Source organism: Podarcis gaigeae, assembly GCF_964106915.1.
Source record: "Podarcis gaigeae genome assembly, chromosome: 5".
NCBI classification, from domain to species: Eukaryota; Metazoa; Chordata; class Lepidosauria; order Squamata; family Lacertidae; genus Podarcis; species Podarcis gaigeae.
In genome coordinates this window covers 78,846,937-78,868,095 of record NC_139681.1, presented here as the reverse complement: position 1 = coordinate 78,868,095, position 21,159 = coordinate 78,846,937, and the positions used below count along the sequence as shown (strand labels likewise).

The following is a 21,159-nucleotide window of genomic DNA, read 5'->3' as shown; positions in this document are numbered from 1 at the left end:
CAATATCTTAAGGTCCATATATAGCAACACCCTAGAGGTCCCGGGCCCTAAGGAAGTTAGATTAGCCTCAACCAGAGCCAGGGACTTTTCAACACTGGCTCCGGCCTGGTGGACTACTCCGTCTCATGAGACCAGGGCCCTACAGGACCTGATTTCTTTCCGCAGGGCCTGTAAGACAGAGTTGTTCCACCTGCCCTTCGGCTTAGAATCAGTTTGATAGTTTGATTCCCTCCCCCTCTTTCTTTTTCCTTTCTCCTCCTATGAAGAGACTGCATCCTAATGTTTTAATGTTGTATCTTAATCTTTTAAATTGTATTTTAATCAACTTGTTTTTATTATTGGTTGTTAGCTGCCCTGAGCCTGGTCTTGGCTGGAGAGGGCGGGGTATAAATAATATACCTCACATTTTAACCTCACAACAGCCCTGTGAGGTAGGTTTCAGCTGAGGTTTGGTTACTGGTCCAAGGTCGCCCAGTAAGCTTCATGGCTGAGTGGGGATTTGAACCTGGGTCTCTTCAGTCCTAGATTCAGGTAGGTAGGTTGGTCTGATGCTGTTGAAATAATAATAAAAAATTGTCCAGTAGCACCTTATAGATCGACTAAGTTTGTTCTGGTATAAGCTTTCGTGTGCATGCACACTTCTTCAGATACACTGAAGTAGAAGTCACCAGACCTGGACAATTTTTTATTTTTTATTATTTTTATTCAGTCCTAGTCTGCCACTCTAAGCATTACCCCACACATCTTCTTGTGATTTAAGATTTTTGACTACTTCAGGTAACCTGTTTCCACAAGAATCCCACAAGGGCAGTGATTGGCCCAAAAAACCACATTTCATTGATTGAATCAACTACTTCTTACTCTGGTCATGCTCTTACAAAGGCAACAGAATGGGTGCCTGAGATTCACTGGTGCTCTGCTTTTAATCTCTGTTGAAGCCATCAGTCTGCCAAGGGCGGTGATTAATTTATATTTCAGACTCTACTGAGTTTCATCAATACAAAAGGGGATTTTCAACCTTTCAAATTATTAATTCGGAACTCCAATCTCGGTTCGTCATGTGTTGTTGCAACTTGGAAGTCCATGAATGCAGATTGTATTCTTATGGTGTATGGAGAACAGGGTGGAAGTGAGGGGGATCCCTCTTTTTAAATTGCTAGAACAGAGGTGAGTAAGTGCAGCCCAGAAGTGAAATGCAACTTGCAGAAGTTGACTTAGAGCTCTCAAAATGCTTGTGATGGGCTTGTTACACTTCCTCACTCCAACTTCTCCAAGGGTCATGGAGAATTCCTTAATGAAATAAGCTGCGAGTACTTTTTAGAGGCAATGGTACAAAGCAAGAGATTCTCGCACAGGACACCTGTGGATGTACCAAAGAAAACATTTTTATAGCTGGAATCTGTATGTGGTGGGGTGCAGATCTGCCCAGAGAAGTTACTGCTAGAAATAAGGTATTTTGTTACTTTGCTTTTGTCAGTGTTTTTGTTCCCAAGGAGGGAGCTCCTAATTTGAATTACAAATTGTAACTAAGCAAAAATATTTTGGAACTGTGAACTAGCAACAAGACTGTGAAGGGAATATTATAGGCCAAAGTTGTTAGAAATAGTAAAAACCATCCTGGCTTTTAGAATCCTGTTCAACTGGGTGTCTTTTATTTTAACAGAGTTCAATATCTTGTGTAGGAAACAATTTTACAGATGATACTTTGACGCTGGTTAGTTGTGTTTATCTTGGGTTAGACTTTAGATGCATTAAAATTTAGCATAAAGTGGTCCTCAGCTCAACCTGATTGTAAAGTAATGTACTGCTGTTGTATGATAGAAAGTGAATAAATTTCCTTGTACAGCAATTCCATAAACTGAGCTCTGTTTGGTGTCTGATCTGTGTTTTTTTCTGAATTCATGGTAATATTTTGCATGTGTTCATTCATAACGCAGTTCCATCCCATGTCCACATTAATATGTGAATTAAAACAAACCCAAATTCATATGAAAATTTGCATCAAAATACAAATTTTCCTGCTGATTTAAACAGGGGCGATATTCAAGTAAGTCTTACTCAAGGTAATATGTGGCTGGTATTCATTCTAGTCCTACTCTGAGTGGACTCACTGTTGTTAATGAACATAACTAAGGTTGATTCATTTCACTGGGTATACTCTGAGCAGGGATTCTTTGAATACAACCCATGGGACTCAAATACATTGGGTACAATGAGTCTACTTGGAATATGATGAAATTTGGCTATTGCCCTATGCATTTTGCGATAAACTGTGTGTGCATTTAAATATCTATTAAAAAACTTACTATATATATATATATATATATATATGAATTTTATCTCAATTCACCCATTTCTAAACCCATTTTTTTCCTCATAAAAGACACATTTTAAACAAATTTTGGTATATTCTTGGAACAAAGAACTGTGTCGCAAAAACTGAAGAAGCGTAAAATCCAAACAATTAAGTTTAGACCTGCACACTAGCCCAGGAGGTGCAGATCAAATCAGTTTGGCTCAGAACCCATGGAAACTGAATTTTTCAGGCATCCCTAAGTGTAAACAACCACATCCCATTTATTTGTCAGTCAAGAGCTACTTGCTCTGTGCGTAAGGAGACACAGTTCCTCTTCCTTCCTCTGGTTCATGCATTAGTGAACACTGGAAATGGGGCATTGCTTATCATTTTTAGAAGCCCTCTTGGATTTAAATTTTTAAAACCCTTTTAAATATCTAATGAGAAGCGATTTCATCCTTTCCCTCTTTGAATCCCCCCACTGCCTTTTCTTTTCCTGTGACCTTTAATGTACATCAGAACACAGGCTTGGCATTTGCAGGCAAAAGGATGTGTTGTCAAAGTGACCTTTTTTTGAAGGTGACTTCAAAGAGATGTGCTCCAGCCAGCCCTTTGCAGGGAAGCAGAAAAAGCTTGGGAATATATGGAAAGCAGATGCAACTTACACCCAAGCTTACCGGGTGGCTTCAGACTACTGAATAATGCATTTCACATCACACCGAAAACTGGGAAGCTCAGTAGTGAGAACATTCCAGGCTAAATTAGTCAGATTTCTGCCATCACCCCAGAGATCAATTCCTATTTAGTTGGAAAGCGGACCTTAGCAGAACATCAACTCTCTGCTGCTCTGAGCATTAGGAAACTGAACTTCCTTTGGAAAGCTGAACTCCACTGCTGGTAGAGGCTGACAACTCATTGATGGATGTGAGTTTCAGGGTTAGGGTCAAAGGTCAGCATGGCTGAGCATCTGCCAAGGGTTCATACCCCAACAGAAGGGCCAATGGTACGTGCCCTTGGAACTGTTCCTCTACACCACTGTAACCTGCTTGCTTGTAACTGCTTGCACCTCTCAGGCCCCTCTGCACTATACATTTAAAGCAGATCCTATCACTTTAAACAGTCATGGCTTCCCCCAAAGAATCCTGGGGGCTGCAGTTCGTTTAGGATGCTGGCAGTTGTTAGCAGACCCCTATTCCCCTCACAATTCCCAGAGTTCCACGGGTAGACGGATTGTTAAACCAGTCCAAAAACTGTAGCTCTGTGAGAGGAATAGGGGTCTTCTATTCCCTTAACAGTGGGACACGGGTGGCGCTGTGGGTTAAACCACAGAGCCTAGGACTTGCTGATCAGAAGGTCGGTGGTTCGAATCCCCACAACGGGGTGAGCTCCCATTGCTAGGTCCCTGCTCCTGCCAACCTAGCAGTTCAAAAGCATGTCAAGTGCAAGTAGATAAATAGGTACCGCTCTGGCGGGAAGGTAAACAGCGTTTCCGTGCGCTGCTCTGGTTCGCCAGAAGTGGCTTAGTCATGCTAGCCACATGACCTGGAAGCTGTACGCTGGCTCCCTTGGCCAATAAAGCAAGATGAGCACCGCAACCCCAGAGTCGGTCACGACTGGACCTAATGGTCAGGGGTCCCTTTTACCTTATTCCCTTAACAGCACCCTTTTACCTTATTCCCTTAACAGCACCCTTAACACACAACTGTTTGAAATGTATAGTACATATGGGGCTTCCTCTGGCCCAGACAACAGTTAGAGAAACAATATTGCCATAAGCATATAAAGTATTATGCAGGGCTTTTTTCTGCTGAAACTCACCGGAACTCAGTTCCGGCACCTCTCAGGTGGGCACCATTGCCATTATAAGAGAACAACAGAGGCAGAGAGCCTTCTCGGTAGTGGCGCCCGCCCTGTGGAACGCCTTCCCATTAGATGTCAAGGAAACAAACAACTATCCGACTTTTTGAAGACATCTGAAGGCAGCCCTGTATTAGGAAATTTTTAATGTCTGATGTTTTTACAATTTTTTATATGCTGTAAGCCACCAGAGTGGTTGGGGAAACCCATCCAGACGGGCAGGGTAGAATTATTATTATTATTATTATTATTATTATTATTATTATTAGTGAGTTCCGGCACCTTTTTCTCTAGAAAAATAGCACTGGTATTATGAACTATTCTACCAAGTTAAAATTATCCCAAATCTCATTAGCCCTAGTATACAGTGGCACAATGTGTCAGTGCATCTGGTTGTTAACCAGGTTGGTGGTTTGAGACTACCCAGGTACAGCTGTTGACAGGATTTCTGCATTGCAGGGGGCTGGACCAGATGACTCTCAGGGTCCTTTCCAACTCTACAATTCTAGGATTCTAGTGATTTAAATTAGCTCACGCAAAAGGCAAATTCTACCCAACTTAGTGGGACATAACAGGGAAATTTCTAATCAGAAGTTCAGTCAGTTCAATTGGACTGCGAGGAATTCCTCTGCGAGGAAAGGTGCAGAGCTCAATGCAGAGCACCTGCTTGGCATGCAGGAGTTCCAGGTAAGACTCAGAAGTGTCCATGCCTGTGATCTGGGAGAGCTGCAGCCAGCCAGTGTAGACAATAGTAAGCTCAATGGACCAATAGTCTCAGTAAAAGGCAGCTTCCTATGTTCCGATGGGTGTATGATTACTCCCATGTAAAGATGTTTAGGCTTAGGCTGCAAGAACACCAACCAAATGCAGGATTGTGGTTTGTGAGCCAGTGGACTGTGAAGTGGAATGACATCTCTTTGCTTCTCATTTTGAATAATTTTTGAAAGTTACATCCTGTTTGGATTACTGTAATGCCTTTGGAAAGCGTTCAGAAACTTCAGCAGGACCAAGATGCTATTGCCAGATTGCTGACTGAAGCTAGTTTCAAGGAGAACAGAAACCCCTTGTTCCAACAGCTCCAATGGCCCGTTTCTGGGCGTAATTCAGAGGACTGGTTATGACCTGCAAAGCCCAATCTGGCTTGGATCTAGACTACCTAAATGGCTGTACCTCCCCATGTGAGTCTGCCTGGGCAGGCTTTTCTCTTAGTCCTGCTACCTTCACAGGCCCATTTCGTAAGGACACAAGAGAGGGCCTTCTCAGTAGCTGTTCCTGGATTGTGGGACTCCCTTCAACAAGAGGCTAGCCTGGCCCCCTCCTTGCTTTGCTTTCACCAGCAAATACTTTTTGTTTGTTCAGACAGGCCTTTGGCCACTAACTGGTTGTATTGGCAGAGAGTCTTTGGGGAACAGGTGTTGTACATTCTTGTTTCTCTTTTGTGCGTGCTTTCAAATGAGTTTAGGGTTCTCAGTGCTATTTTTAATAGGGTTTCTTTTTTTTAATATTTATACTGAGCTTGTGCTTTAAGCTACATTTGTTTAAATTCATGCTGCGATTTGATCCTATACAGGGTAAAAGGCAGGGTATTAAATAAATAAATAAAAACATATTTTCATCATCCTTTAAAATCGGTCATTTATTCTGAACTATAAATTCCTCATAAATCTCTAATAGGTTTTGTTGTTATGCTAATGGGTTATTTCCATAACACCTTGCAGTATTTAGCAGAGTAATGAATATAAGATTACCATGGATTGATAAGAGGCTCTGAGATGTTTGTTTCCATGCCATACTGCATCTTATAATTTTAGACAATGCTCACAGGCCAAAAAACCAAATGCATTAATCATATTTTTCAATCTCTTTTCCAAACCCATAAGCAATGCTTCATCCGTCAATTCCCAAAGCATGCAACCAATGTAATATTTCTGTGACTTCTATCTGCTTTGTGAGTCAATGGAAATAAATGGTATCATAGGAATGGCTTCTTCACATGTGCAAATAAGCCATCAGAGACTTAACTTTCCTATCACTTGAAGTCATCTCAAATGGCTTGGGTGTATGGGAGTCAGAGTCCAACAACAACTGGAGGGACACAGGTTATCGATCCATGCCTGGCTTAGGTCTAGCATATCATATGTTAGTTTTTGACATGGTAAATCCCACATGAAGTGACCATGTTGTTTAAAGATAGGCTTTTCTCTAGTGGTGCCTGCCTCACCTATGGAATGCTGTCCCCAACAATTGTTTTAGAACAACCTTGGAACTGCAAACCACTCTGAGAGTCGGGCTGACAGCAGGATATGATGCAAAATTAGAAATGAACCCACAATACCACCCCAGTTGGTAGAGCATGAGACTCTTAATCTCAGGGTTTGAGCCTCACATTGGGCAAAAGATTCCTGCATTGCATGAGTGGACCCTTGTGGTCCCTTCCAACTCTACAATTATACAACTCTACAATTGTACAACTCTACAATTATGTGGTGTGATCTAAAGGCACAGAAATGTGGTATTACTCTCATGTTCAGAAATGTCTATAGCAGCAATTACTGTATTGGCCTGAATATAAGCCTCACTTTCTCTCCAAATTCCGACCATGAAAAGTTAAAGTGTGGCTTATATTCGTGACCTTATGCTATGCAGCCAGGAGCGTGGGGCAAAGAGACCAGGTGCATGGCAAAGCAGCCCCCGCCCTATGCGTAGTCCCCTGTCCTCTCCCCCAAGGCTGGAAAGGGAGAGAAGGAGGAAGGAGAAAGGCTGCTGACAATGCAGCCCCCCCCCCCCCCAGTATGCAGCCAGGAGCAGCAAGGATGGAGCGGCTTATATTCGGGTATTTTTTCTTTCTCTCTCCCCCCATTCCAATTTTAATGGTGTGGCTTATATTGGGTCCAATATGGTATACAAAAAATGGTAAGTCAAGAGACTGAGATGAAATTATGTACATGAGTGCTGAACTGGCTATAATATGGCTCTCTAATAAGCCCTCCTCTCCCCCAGTTCTGAAAATGATTGCATCATAGGATCATTGTAGGAAAATGACAATATAGCCCATTATAGCCAGTGTCTTTTATATGTTCCTGTATTGTTTTTTATCATGAAAGCAAAGTTCTACTATAGTAGTTTGCATTTTTGAAGAACCACGACTGAATTGTTTGCGGGCTCAAGCAAGAAGTGCAGCTCTGAAAAAGAAGTCAAATTTCACTGAACCTGTATGAGAAGCCATGATTTCTGAAATTGCAGCATGCCAGTGTACTACTTACTACAAATGTACATCGTAAACGCTTAGTAATTGGACTCACTGAGATTTGTTCTCTATTTGATGAGATTCTCTGTTGCTTTAAGCTAGTGAATGGAACACATTCATCTTTCATAATCTGTTCAGAACATCTTGTTACACAAAAGTCCATCATGTAACTAGCTTATTATTTTACTTCAGAGTTTTTAAAGAAAGAAATGCATACAAAAGAAGCATAATGTGTACTGACTTGGCTACTAATAGCTCTGAACAGTGAATGAAGCAAAGTGGTAAGGAAAAGATGGCCATCATATTTGTTCCCTATTCGAGTGTATCACAAAAGTGAGCAATTTCGCACAGGCATAAGGCACCACTTTGTATACATTGGAATAAATCCAGTTTTTTAACCCCTGGTAGTAAATAGATTTTTTCTTCCACTTGACCCCAAGTGACTACCACTACCACTACCTTGCCTTCCTTCCTTCCCAATCCAACAGACAATTGGTATTGATAAATTTTTATTTCAACAATTCATATACTGCTTAACCACAATCCTTTTGCAGGAAACTGAATACAATGAAGCTAAAAATGAGCTATTAAATCAGAATTCAATTAAAAACCCTGCTTGATTAATTATAAACAGTCTTCAGTAAATGCTGGACATTCAACAAGGACAGGGACTAATCTCAACTGTAAGGGACTTCCATAAAATTGAGCCCACAATACTACACACATGGCTCCTGGCAATTCCCGTCAGGGAATTCCTGTCAGGCCAAGCCAGCATGAAACTCCTCCTCCTCTTCTTCCTCTTCCTCTTCTTCTTCTTCTTCTTCTTCTTCTTCTTCTTCTTCTTCTTACTTTTAAAATTCCCTATCCAAATATTCAGTACTTTTTTTACAGACCTTTTTTACAGCACTTTTTTACAGACCTACCGATGCAAACCTATGCGGATAATGCACATAATCAGGAAATGTTTAAAATTCAATTACATTTGAAATTCAGTCATTAAATTTCAGTTTGCTGCATTTAGCACTTGACAGCCAGATGTTTAATTACATCAATGGGTCCTTGTAGTTTCAAAGGGAGATTTGTTAAACGTAGAGCTTTTGCTAACTGCCTCGTCTGAAAAGTCAGCAACCACTATGCTATTAATCAATTTAAGAGACTAAGAAAGAACAACATTACCATGGAAATGTAACTGTGTTCCTCTAACCACTGTGTAATCATGAACTGAATCCAACATTTGCAGCAAAAACAACCTTTGGTGACAGATGCTAAACAATGGAGGGAAAGGGAGACATTTTGCCTTCATGGAAATTGTCTCGAGAAAAGGACACTGCAATTTTGAGAGCTATTTGTGAAAATCTTCTGAAGAGCATCTTCAATTTACATAAGCAGAAGTGATGGCATAAATAACTAAAGCTGGATAGATATGTTATGGTTACCTAGGCAGCAAAAACATCTCTTGTGTTCTTCACCAGCATGGAAAAAGGACTTGGAAGAACAGCCCCAGAAGGCAGAAATTTACAATGAGTTCTACATCGAATTATTTCCAATATCACAAATTCTGTGGACACTCCCCTATCGCTTATTCGAAACACACACCAGATCACCTACATCTAGACTTGTGAAGAACACATTGAACTCCACATTCTGGGATTTACATGTTTCTAACCGGCATGTGTGTGCGCTACAGTCCCAGCAACAGTCTTCATTGGCATTTTCAGCATTAAATTAAACTGGTTGTCAATCTACTTGCCAATGCAAGGTTTTTGGGCTGCTTCTACAATCACCACACTCTACATTTAAAGCACGTGACTTTCTCCAAAGACTCCTGGAAACTGTAGCTCATTAAGGTGCTGAGAATTGTAGCTCTGATGGATAAACTATGGTTTCCAGGATTTTTTGGAAGAAGCCCTGTGCTATGCTGTGGATGTAACTAGAACAGCAACAGGAAACACCTTACTCCATCCAGATACAGGTAAATTGAGCTCCATCTAGTGATTAAACTACAATGGTACCTCTGGTTACAAACTTAATTTGTTCTGGAGGTCGTTCTTAAGCTGAAACCGTTCTTATCCTGAGGCACACTTTCGCTAATGGGGTTTCTCGCTGCGCGCGCGCCTCTGGTGTGCAATTTCCATTTGCACCCTGGGGCAAAGTTCGCAACCAGGAGCAGCTACTTCCGGGTTAGCAGAGCTCGTAACCTGAAGCGTTTGTAACCAGAGGTACCACTGTACATAATGACACTACCCACCACTCTGCTTCCATTTCCCAAGTAAAAACTTAGGTCATGTAGTACAGTTTAATTTCTATATAAGAAGTATGGACTCAATCTTGTCTGAAAATCATATTTGGGTTCTCTTACATGAAAGCTCTTTCTTGTCCACAGATGTATATAGAATATTATTATTATTAGTTTATTTTGGGGTTTTCTGGCTTACAAACAATCGCAAAGGTTTGAGCATTGGAAGATGGCTGACAATAACATCTCTCCGACCCACACGAGGTAATTAAGAGGCTGCTATGGGAAGTATGCAGTCTCCCCCCCCCCAAGGATATGGGGGGGACTGCCTTGCTAGCGGTGGCCACAATGCACCCCCGGATTCGAGAGAAGGGGGTGCCCGGTCACTTGGCACCAGCCCTCGGTGAAGTCGGCTCTTCCCGGCCGCCGTCTCCAATCTGCACGTGCTGGTTCGCTTTAACTCGAAAATACAATTGGAAATATATAATTGGAAGATGTTAAAGCACATACGTCAAGCAAAGGTCGGGAGATAAGACTGCTGGTTAATGGATCTCTGGGATCGGAGCGGCGGGCGAGGACAAATAAATCAAGCGATGAAGCGCCATTAAGAGATTGGTATGTCTGGAGTGAAGTTTATGTCAGGAGCGAAGAAGGGGGGTGGAGGAAAAAACTTTTCTTTTCTTTGCCTTATGTGAGTAATAACCCTCCACCCCAAAGAAAAAAGAACCGCCGTATTTTATTACACAAGCAGGAATTTAAAAACTGTGTGGGATGAATTAATGATGAATGAAGAGAGGATTGGTAAAGATCGGAGAATGGATAAATTTAATGACGCAGTTTTAAAATGGCGTCTCACAAGACAGGCTTGTTTATGAAAGACGGGGGGAGGAGAACCAGGACTATTTGAAAGTGAACGATGATTGGAATTTGATCTTAACCTGGCAGAGCCCTCTATGAGATATTTTACAAGCCTGGGAAAACTAAAGGGCAGACCGAAGATAAACTTTTGGAGGAGGAGGGGAATGGCGGCTGTCCCTATGAGATATGACTTTTGGAGTGTGTAAAACCCACACAGACGATGTTTGTTTTCAACCTGCCTGTGAAGATTATCAGAGATTGCAAAGAAAGGAATATATGAAAACAACAAGAAGATGAAGAAAGTAATAAAGAGACTATCTGGATAGAACTGGATAGAACTGTTTAATTAAAGCAGTAATAGAAGTGATGTTTGGATCCTCGTCCGGAGCTTGATGTATGGGTACCCCCAACAAAAATTGAAAAATTTGGCTGTATAATTTGGAATTAATGTGATTTGAAATAATGTGATATGATTGGCCTGTTAATAAAAATTATGTTTAAAAAAATACAAAGGAAACAAATAAGATGTAAATAAATCCCTTTTGACTTCCTTCCTCCCCTTTTGTGGGTCCTTATGTCAACCTTTTCTCCTGCATCTCTTTTTTTTTTTTTAATAAATTTTTATTAGGGGTTTTTACAAAATAAAGTACAAAGATAAACAACCTTTCTTTTATCTCAACAGAGTTTCATAACTTCTTTGGACTTCCTCACATCTCCCGCTGCCATTTTCATCATCATAAATTTTTCCCAGCAATTTATCATCTAATTTGCAAATTTTATAACCACTTATTTAAATATAATCCTCTGTAAATTAATTTCTCTTAATCTCACTTTACATCCCATTTCAATCCGATTTTGTGGTGGCCAATTATTTATGATCAAACATCCTACTTAACTTTCCACCAAGTCACAATATTTTTGTAAATAAGTCTTAAATTTCCTCCAATCTTCTTCAACCCTCTCTTCTCCCAGGTCTCGAATTCTGCCAGTCATCTCAGCCAGTTGCATATAGTCCATCAGCTGCATCTGCCATTCTTCCAGAGTTGGTAGATCTTGAGTTTTCCACTTCTTGGCGATAAGTATCCTTGCTGCTGCTGTTGCGTACAAAAAGAATGTTCGGTCCTTCTTTGGCACCATCTGGCCGACAATGCCCAGAAGGAAGGCCTCTGGTTTCTTAAGGAAGGTATACTTAAATACCTTTTTCAGCTCATTATATATCATTTCCCAGAAGACCTTCACCCTGGGACAAGTCCACCAGAGGTGAAAGAATGTTCCTTCATTTTCCTTACATTTCCAACATTTGTTGTCTGGCACATGGCATATTTTGGCTAGTTTAACTGGGGTCATGTACCACCTATATATCATTTTCATTACATTTTCCTTCAGAGCATTACATGCCGTGAAGTTCATCCCCGTGGTCCACAACCTTTCCCAATCCTCAAACATAATATTATGCCCAATATCCTGTGCCCACTTTATCATGGCCGACTTAACCATTTCATCTTGTGTATTCCATTTCAACAGCAAGTTATACATTCTTGAGAGTACTTTAGTCTTAGGTTCTAACAATTCTGTTTCCAACTTCGATTTCTCCACCTGGAATCCTAACTTTTTATCCTTTTTAAAAATTTCTTGAATCTGAGCGTAATGTAACCAGTCTCGCACTTTGTCTTTCATTTTTTCCAAACTCTGCAATTTCCAATTGTTGCCCTCTTTCTCTATTATTTCCCAATATTTCGGCCATTTGGCCTCCATATTGGGTCTTTTTCGGGCCTTAGCCTCCAGAGGTGATAGCCATCTTGGAGTTTTATTTTCCAATAGGTCTTTGTATTTTGTCCAGACATTAAACACTGCTTTCCTGACAATATGGTTCTTAAAGGCCTTATTGATCTTAACTTTGTCATACCATAAGTATGCATGCCAGCCAAATGCATTGTTAAAACCTTCTAAATCTAACACGTCAGTGTCCTCTAGAAGTAGCCAGTCTTTTAGCCAGCAGAAAGCTGCGGCTTCGTAGTACAACCTTAAGTCTGGCAGGGCAAAGCCCCCTCTTTCTTTCGCATCAGTTAATATCTTAAACTTAATTCTGGGCTTTTTGCCCTGCCAGACAAATTTAGAAATATCTCTCTGCCACTTCCTGAAGCACTCCGTCTTATCCACAATTTGCAATGTTTGAAACAAAAACAACATCTTAGGCAATACATTCATCTTAATAGCAGCAATTCGGCCTAACAAAGAAAGCTTCAATTTTGACCAACTGTCCAAGTCTCTCTTGATTTCAGACCAACATTTTTCATAATTATCCTTAAATAGACTCAGATTTTTTGCTGTTATGTTTACCCCTAGGTACTTTACTTTTTTAACCACAGTTAGTTCTGTTTCTCTCTGAAACCGTTCTGACTCTGCATCTGTCAAGTTTTTTCCCAACACCTTAGTTTTCTGTTTGTTTAGTTTAAAGCCCGCTACCCGACCAAAGTCCTGAATCAATTGTAACACTCTTTTTGTACTAGATTCTGGCTCTTGCAATGTCAAAACAAGGTCATCTGCAAAAGCTTTAAGTTTATATTGTTTCGCTCCGATCTGAATCCCTTGCACCAACCGGTCCCCTCTAATCAAGTTCAAGAGCACCTCCAGGACAGAAATAAACAGCAAGGGGGAAATCGGGCAGCCTTGTCGTGTCCCTTTTTCAATCTTAAACTCTTCTGTAACCACATTGTTGACTATCAGTTTTGCCTTTTGTTCTGAATAAATCGCGTCAATCCCATTTTCAAAACCCCGCCCCACTCCCATTTCTTTTAAATTCCCCTTCATAAATTTCCAAGAAATATTATCGAAGGCCTTCTCCGCGTCTATAAAAATTAGAACTGCTTTAGTGTTAATATTTGTTTGCAAAAGTTCCAAAATGTCAATAATGTTCCTTGTATTAGCAAATAAATGTCTTCCTGGGAGAAAGCCTGCCTGGTCTTTATGAATTATCTCGTTTAAAACTCTTTTGAGTCTTCCTGCCAAAACGTCAGCAAATATTTTGTAATCCACATTTAAAAGGGAAATGGGACGGTAGTTCTTAAGTTGTGTCTTTTCAGTTTCTGACTTTGGTATCAATGTGATAAAAGCTTCCTTCCACGATTCAGGCGCCTTCTTTCCCTCCATAATTTCATTGCTGACCTCCATCAGTGGTTGAATCAAATAGTCACTTAATGTCTTATAGTACTTGGAGGTCAAGCCATCTGGCCCTGGAGACTTGCCCAACTTCATATTCTGAATGGCCTGTTCTATCTCTAGTCGTGTTATTTTACTATTCAGGAGTGATCTATTTTCTTGTGATAGTTTTTTAAGTCCATTTTTCTCCAAAAATTTTACAATCTCTTCCTCCTTTTGTGGCCCTTGAGTGTATAATTTCTTAAAATATTTCTGGAAACATTTTCTAATTTCCGCCGGGTTCTGAATATTCCTTCCTTCTATTTCCAAATTTGTTACTATGTTCAGCTTTTGTCTCTTCTTCAACTGCCAAGCCAGCAGTTTCCCACATTTATTAGCCGATTCAAATGTTTTTTGTTTCATTGATTTAATCTTCCATTCTATTTCCTGATTTATCAGTTTGGAATATTGTGCCTGATGAAGTTTAATTTCTCTCAAAATCGGCTGTGACTTCGGGTTTACTCTTAGTTTCTTCTCTAACTCTTTAATTTTCCCCAAAATCTTGTCCTTTTTCTCATTTTGTAGTCTTTTCTTTATGGCGTTCTGTTGTATCAAGAACCCTCTCATCACAGCTTTGCTTGCGTCCCAGATTGTTCTTTTTTCCACAGCAGTGTTCAAATTTATCTCAAAATAGTCCTTTATTGTTTTTTTGGCCTTCTTGATAATCTCCTGATCTCTAAACAAGTTGTCATTCATCTTCCATCTAAAGGAGCCGGTTGGTAATAATGTCATGTCCATTTTCAACGCGTTATGATCGGAGCAGGTCTTTGGGCAGATTTCCACTTTCTTCACCTTAGGAGCCAGACCTCTAGAAATCCATATTTGGTCAATTCTTGTCCAAGTCAGTTGGGCTTCAGAGAAAAATGTTCCTTCTTTCCCTAAGGGGTTCTTTGTCCTCCATATATCAATCCAGTCCATGTTGTCTGTCATTTCAAAAAAGGTCTTTGGTAGTCTGCCTTCTTTAGTAACCTTTTGGCTTTGTGACCTATCCATGTTTGTAGAAACGATCCCATTCATATCTCCCATCATAATGATGTTATCATAGTCCAGATAATCCAGCATAATCTCATGCAACTTCTTGTAGAATTCTGATTTCCCTTCATTTGGAGCGTAGATTCCTAATATCAAAATTTTCTCTCCTTGGTGCTGTATTTCAATTGCCAAAATTCTTCCATGTTCATCTTTAAATAGAAATTTTGGTGAGAGGCTCTCCTTTGCATATATCACCACTCCTCTCTTCTTAACTAAGTCCGAAGATATAAATTCTTGGCCTAACCTTTTATTTACCAATATTTTTCTGTGGAGCCTAGTCACATGTGTTTCTTGTAAACAAGTAATGTCTAGTTGCTCCTTTTTTAATAAGTGAAAGATTTTCTTCCTTTTTTCCGGACTGTTGCAGCCATTTATATTCCAACTTAAAAGTTGCAGAGACATCCTGGATAGATCTGTTTAGTTTCCTTGGGATGGTATTTTGTTCTGTGAGTCTTCAGGGTTCTGAGGTACAGGCACCTGTGGTGGTTCAGGCCCTGAGGGTAGTTCAAGTCCTTTATGAAGGTCCTCTCCGTAGGCAGTCAAAAACTTGTCCTTATCTTCCAAAGTTCTAATTTTAATCTTCTTCCCTCTAAAGGTAAAAGATAGTCCTTGGGGAAAATCCCACCTAAAGATGATTGAGTTGCTTCTCAGCAGTTTTACTAAGTCCAAATATTCAGATCTAAGATCCAACAGCTGTTTAGGAATGTCCTTAAAAATCTCAATTCTTTTGTCCGAAATGTTCAAGGAGCTTCCGTAGTGCAGGCCCAAAATCTTGTCCCTTTCCTCCTTTGATCTCAACGTAATCAAACAGTCTCTGGGCCTTTCTCTCTTTGTAAGTCTTCCAAGTCTGAAGGCTGACACAATTTTAAAGTCTTCCTCCTCTAGACCCCAGAACTTGGAGAATTCTTTGGTCAGAAACTCAGCTAGATTACCTTCTTCCACTTCTGGTATCGATCTTATCCTTAAATTAATCTCCCTGTTCCGAAGTTCCAACATGGAGAGATAGGTCTGGTGTTCCCCAACCTGCTTACTGAGCGGCCTTACTTCTTTTTCCAACTCTCCCACTCTTTGGCTGGTCTCTTCGGCCAGTTTCTGATTTTCACCTGCAGCCTCCTTCAGTTGTCCGATTGCTTGTGCATTCTGTGCAACTTGCCCAGATAATTTGTTTAAAGTTTCTGTATTAAGGTCAATTTTCGCAGTTTGTTGGTCAACTTTCCTCTCCAAAGACTCCAATTTCTCAAGAATTCTCTCTAATACAGAACCAGATCCTCCTGAGGCCATCTCCTCTAGTTGTAAATCCTCAGTTTCTTCCTCCCCTGCCTGTGACAGGGAGGTAGCTTTTTCCTCCGAGGGCAAAGTGGGCACAGATGATCTGCGTGCTTGTGAGGCTGCAGTTACGGTTGTCAGAGTTGTTTGTCTGGTTCTTAATCCCTTTCTTTTTGCGCCACTCATTCCAAAGTTATCTAGCAGTCAAGGTCAAGCTGAGTTGTTCCCATGGGAAAGCTACGGCCCAGGTGGTAGCAATCAAACAGAGGGCCGGGAAATAGAAAGTAAAACAATGTTTTTGTTGTAAATCCTCAATCCTCTAGGGGGAGCATAAAATGTCCTAGGAAGAAGAGTCCATTCCACATACGAAATCTGAACCAATACTTAGGGATCTTCACAAGAGTAGTTTTAGCAGAGTTGGTTTTAGGTTTGCCACAATATTTCAAGTTGTGCTTACTGGAGTTCCAAAATGCAAGAACGTAACCATTCTGAGCTCCCTCAGACTGTCTCAAAGTTTAAATAGAATGTATCCAAATTTGCAGTCTGACAGTTCTGCTGCTCAGGCAGTTCTGACACCTGGGCTTCTTAAACAGAATTGTAATCCACAAAGAAAGGAGTATATAAGTCCTAATAAAAGTCCAAAAATCAATTGCTTACAGTCTTTAAAGGGAAAAGTAATTTCTGCGGGTGCTCAATCTGAGCTGTCAAAAGTTCTCTCTATGCCTCCACTCCTCCTGCTCTTTGCTTTAAAAGTCAATGGCTGCGGAGGACGGACTTCCTTTTCCTCGTCTCTCCGCTTTCAACTTATTTTCAATATTTTTAGTCCCGAAATTTAGTAAAGTCCTCAATTACTCACGGGTTGTTGCGTTTTAGAATCTTGTGTTGAAGGAAGAAAGGTCGGCGCTCACCGGCAACGGCAGCGCGGCTTCGCTCCGCTGAATGCGCATAGACCCACAGCGCCGCTACCCCCTCTGCGATCCGGAGCCCCTTACGGGGTTCCCTCAACGTTTCGGGGGTAGCTCCTGGCGCCCGCCGGGTCCCGAGACCGCAGGCTTCCGCTGCCTGCGGTTTTCCAGAATGGGTCTCCGCTTCGCCGTAGCGGACGACCCTTTTCCAGCGTAGCTTCCCTCTCCCGGTTAGGAAAGGGCAGCCATTACCGTTCGCGCCGCCTCCGGAAGTCTCATCTGTTAGTCCAGTTTCTATCAAATCTTTAATTAATCCAAAGTCCAACTTTTAACTACAAGTGTCATATCAACCCTACTAATAATTTTACTTGTTTATATAGTCTATTAAAAAAATTATTGTATTTTCCCCATTCCTTATTAACATTTTGGTCTTCCTGATTCCAATTCTTCTGGTCAATTTTGCCATTTCAGCTTAGTACATCAGTTTAGACTGCCATTCTTCCCTAGTAGGGACTGTACTTTTTTACCATCTCTGAGCTAACAAAGTCCAGGCAGCTTAGAATATTATTTTTAGTGAGGAGACAATGGCATTCCACAGATTTGTAATGGCACACTTTCCTAAATAAATGTTATACAAGCTCTATTGCAATGAAAGCAGCATGGTGAAAATTGGAGGTGCTGGGAATTGTAGCTCTGTGAGGGATAGACAACAGTTTCCAGGATTCCTGGGTGTGTATTTTAAATGTATGTTATGTATGTATGTATGTATGTATGTGTGTGAACACACTGCAAAGTGGATTAAAATGTGCATACAGGGATGCAGTGAACACATATATAATTAAATAATTAACTTAATCTGTTTTGTTATTTAAAGAATTATTTTTTTTTACTCTTTCAGTTGAAGTCGAGAATGAGGAGATGAAGTCAGAATACTAGACAACAGGATATTACTACAAAGACTTCCAGCTTCTTTCTTCATGCCTCCCTTCTCAGCCCCCCCCCCCCAATTCCTCTGGGGCATCAATCAGTGGTTTGAAAGTAGGGAAGTAAAACAGTAGAAAAATATATTCAGAGAAATGCAAATATTGAATGATAAAAAGAAGCCTTGTGCAATAAATGCTATTCAGCAGCCACTTACCAGCATCACAACATTAATCCCCAACACAACAAAAGGAGCATTAATTGCCATTAAAGCCCAGTAATTCCACTAATGATTTCAGAAAGAAAAACAAGACCATTTTTGGTATCTCACAGAGCTGGAATGAAATAAGCTGGATGAGATAGCAACTCAAGCAGTGCATAAAAGTCATAAAGATGTATATATAAAAGGAAAATAGGAAAAATATTCTTACTCTCCACCAGGTATCTTTGAAATATTTCTAATTCAACATTAAGCTGAAATTTAGATTCAGTGCTGTTTCCTTATGGACTGAAGTGTACAGACTTAAAACATTTTTTTCATCTATGTATTTATTATTTACATAATTTATATGCTGATAATAATCACAACAATAAAGTATAAAAACTAATACAGCAAATTATAACTGCAAAATATTTACTTCTTCTTAATACTGCAAAATAGCAATAGCCAATTACAGTATTTACCACTCACCTGTTGCAGCAGTGGGCGTGGGCTTCCCAAGGCCGGGTGACACCCCCCCATTGTCTGCCCGCCCCCTTCCAGCTGGCCAATCGGTGGCTGGCAGGGGGCGGGGCTAGAGCCAGGTAGGGCAGGCTCCTGCCGGCCATCATCCCAGTTGGTCTCTGGAGCATCACCCGTCCCTCCCTCTAATTTAATGTGTTTTCTTGCAGGCTAACCTTTCTTCCTAGGTCCGTGGACATTGCTACGGTCGCATGGTAGTTGCTGTTTCCCAGAGGTGGGAAGGAATTTTTCCCTACTCTGCCGGTTTTGCCTTCCTCGTAGCAATTGTCACAAGTCTGGCAGTTTTAGGCCTTGGGCGGTATCCTATAACCTATCTTCGGAATGGGGGATGGCATTATTATGCACCCCATGTGGCGGCCTATGCAGGTTGGGGTGCCACATTGTCAACCCCTCTAGGGCACATTAAAGACTAAAGGGTTTACCATAGCAGGTACTTTCATAGAAGAGAGAGAACTTTATCAGACACATTAAGTTTTGTTGCATAGATGGGGTATAGAGATAAGCAGTATATTTAGTAGTCTTAAAGAACCAAATGTGTACACTCCCCCATTTTAATCATGTGTGCCACTGGGTGCAATACTTTTGACCTGTTGGATTTGGCTCTGGTACATGGAAGATTCTCCCAGAGATCATTAACAGCACAATCCTATGCTTGAGTACTACTCAGGATAAGACCCACAAACAAAGCTTCCTTGTGCCTTGGATCCTAGCCTAAAACCACAGGTCATGCACTGTGTGTGTGTGTGTGTAGTTTTGCTGCAACAATGGCTCAGCATGTCTGGCTGTTAAATCAGAAGGTTGGTGGTTTGAGCCCATGCAGAGACTGCTGCATTGCAGAGGGTCGGACTAGATGATCCTCTGCGCTCCTTCCTGACTCTACAATTCTACGAAACAGATTAACAGCTCAATCCTAACCACGTTTTGCTGAAGTCCTACTGAATACAATGTGGATTATTCCAAAATAAGTAGGGTCACCACTGCAGTCTGACATAGCCACTCTTTAATTTCATTTAATATCCTAGCCTAGAACCACAGAATTATGATTGCTGCTATTACTATTAAATGTGTTATAGAAAAATAGGGGTGGTTGGCTTTTGCTGCCCAACCCCCCAAGGGACTGAGTCCCCTAAGTCTGATCGGTCAGAGATGAATGGATGGAGGCTGCAGTGAAAGCAAGGAAGATCTTTATTTTTCTGTTGCAACAGAGTTTCCTCCCCTCATTGCAAGGAGGCAAGAGAGACCCAGAACCAAGAAGAAACATCTCTTTTATGGGTTTGCATTTTGACATCTAGTTACAGCATCTGGGAGGGTGGATTCCAGGTTATTTATGGGGCAAATTTTTTAGTTAAAACTATAGCACCAGAGGGGGGGGGTATTGTTACAGTATAGGAATTCTAAGGTCTTAAAGTATTAGCAGGTCCCAGAATGAATGGAAAATCATTTTAGAGAGTTTGGAACCATTAGCCACACATGGTGGGGTCCCGAAAACCCACATCTCAGGTGCCAAAGGGCAGGGTCAGGAATTATACAGCACGGCTACCGTTTGCTACGGCTGTTGGGAACCTGGAGGTGCCACAGCTTCCCAACATCCCTGGGCTGCAGCGAGGGCCGGATTTAGGTTTGATGAGGCCCTAAGCTCCTGACGGTAATGGAGCCCTTTATTATGTCCAGCTGTCCTTTGTCAACAACAAATTTTTGCTGTTTTTTGTATTGAATATATGCCATATGGTAATTTAGGGACCTAATAGGTATCTAAAGCCATTTCCACATAACAAAATATGTATTTTATTGAAGTACAGTTGTACCTTCGTTCGTAAGTACTTAAATTCGTTCCGGAGGTCTGTTCTTAACCTGAAGCACCAATTTAGTTATGGGGCCTCCTGCTGCTGCACAATTTCTGTTCTCATCCTGAACCAAAGTTCTTAACCCGAGGTACTATTTCTGGGTTAGCAGAGTCTGTAACCTGAAGCGTATGTAACCTGAGGTACCACTGTAATGGCTGAACTGAAATACAATTAAGAAGTATATTAATAGTGAAATACTATTAAGAAGAAGTATATTAATAGTGTTTTTTATCTTATATTTTATAAATGTACATACAGATTTTTTTTCCCTTAACTTTTTTTGGGGCCCCCAAGGGAGTGGGGCCTTAAGTTATACAGTGGTACCTCGGGTTACAGACTCCGCTAACCCAGAAATAGTGCTTCAGCTTAAGAACTTTGCTTCAGGATGAGAACAGAAATCGTGCTCCCCCAACGCAGTGGCAGCAGGAGGCCCCATTAGCTAAAGTGGTGCTTCAGGTTAAGAACAGTTTCAGGTTAAGTACGGACCTTCGGAACGAATTAAGTACTTAACCTGAGGTACCACTGTAGCTTGTTTAGCTTATACGTAAATCCGGCCCTGACTGCAGCAGCCCTCAAGTAAGAAGTGCCCACCTCAGTCAGGAGCTGGAAGTAAAATTGCATTGTTATTTGCTGTGTTTTCAGCTGCTGCCTTGAAACGTTCGCTCCGTGAGGCTTCACGGTGCACTGACGAAGCCAGCAGCCCCGGGTGGGACCCAAGGAACAGACGACGAGCGGGACGCACAAAGCGGAACACAGT

The 21,159-nt window shown here is 41.1% G+C and overlaps 1 long non-coding RNA gene across 1 annotated transcript in view; it reads right to left on the bottom strand.

The window, feature by feature from the left end:
* LOC310845111 overlaps positions 1-21,067 on the bottom strand; it is a 31,215-nt gene extending 10,148 nt beyond the window's left edge. The window contains exon 1 of the long non-coding RNA XR_014564467.1: positions 20,994-21,067. This is a non-coding gene — a long non-coding RNA (uncharacterized lncRNA). The remainder of the gene's footprint in view (positions 1-20,993) is intronic.
* Positions 21,068-21,159: the final 92 nt, after the last annotated feature.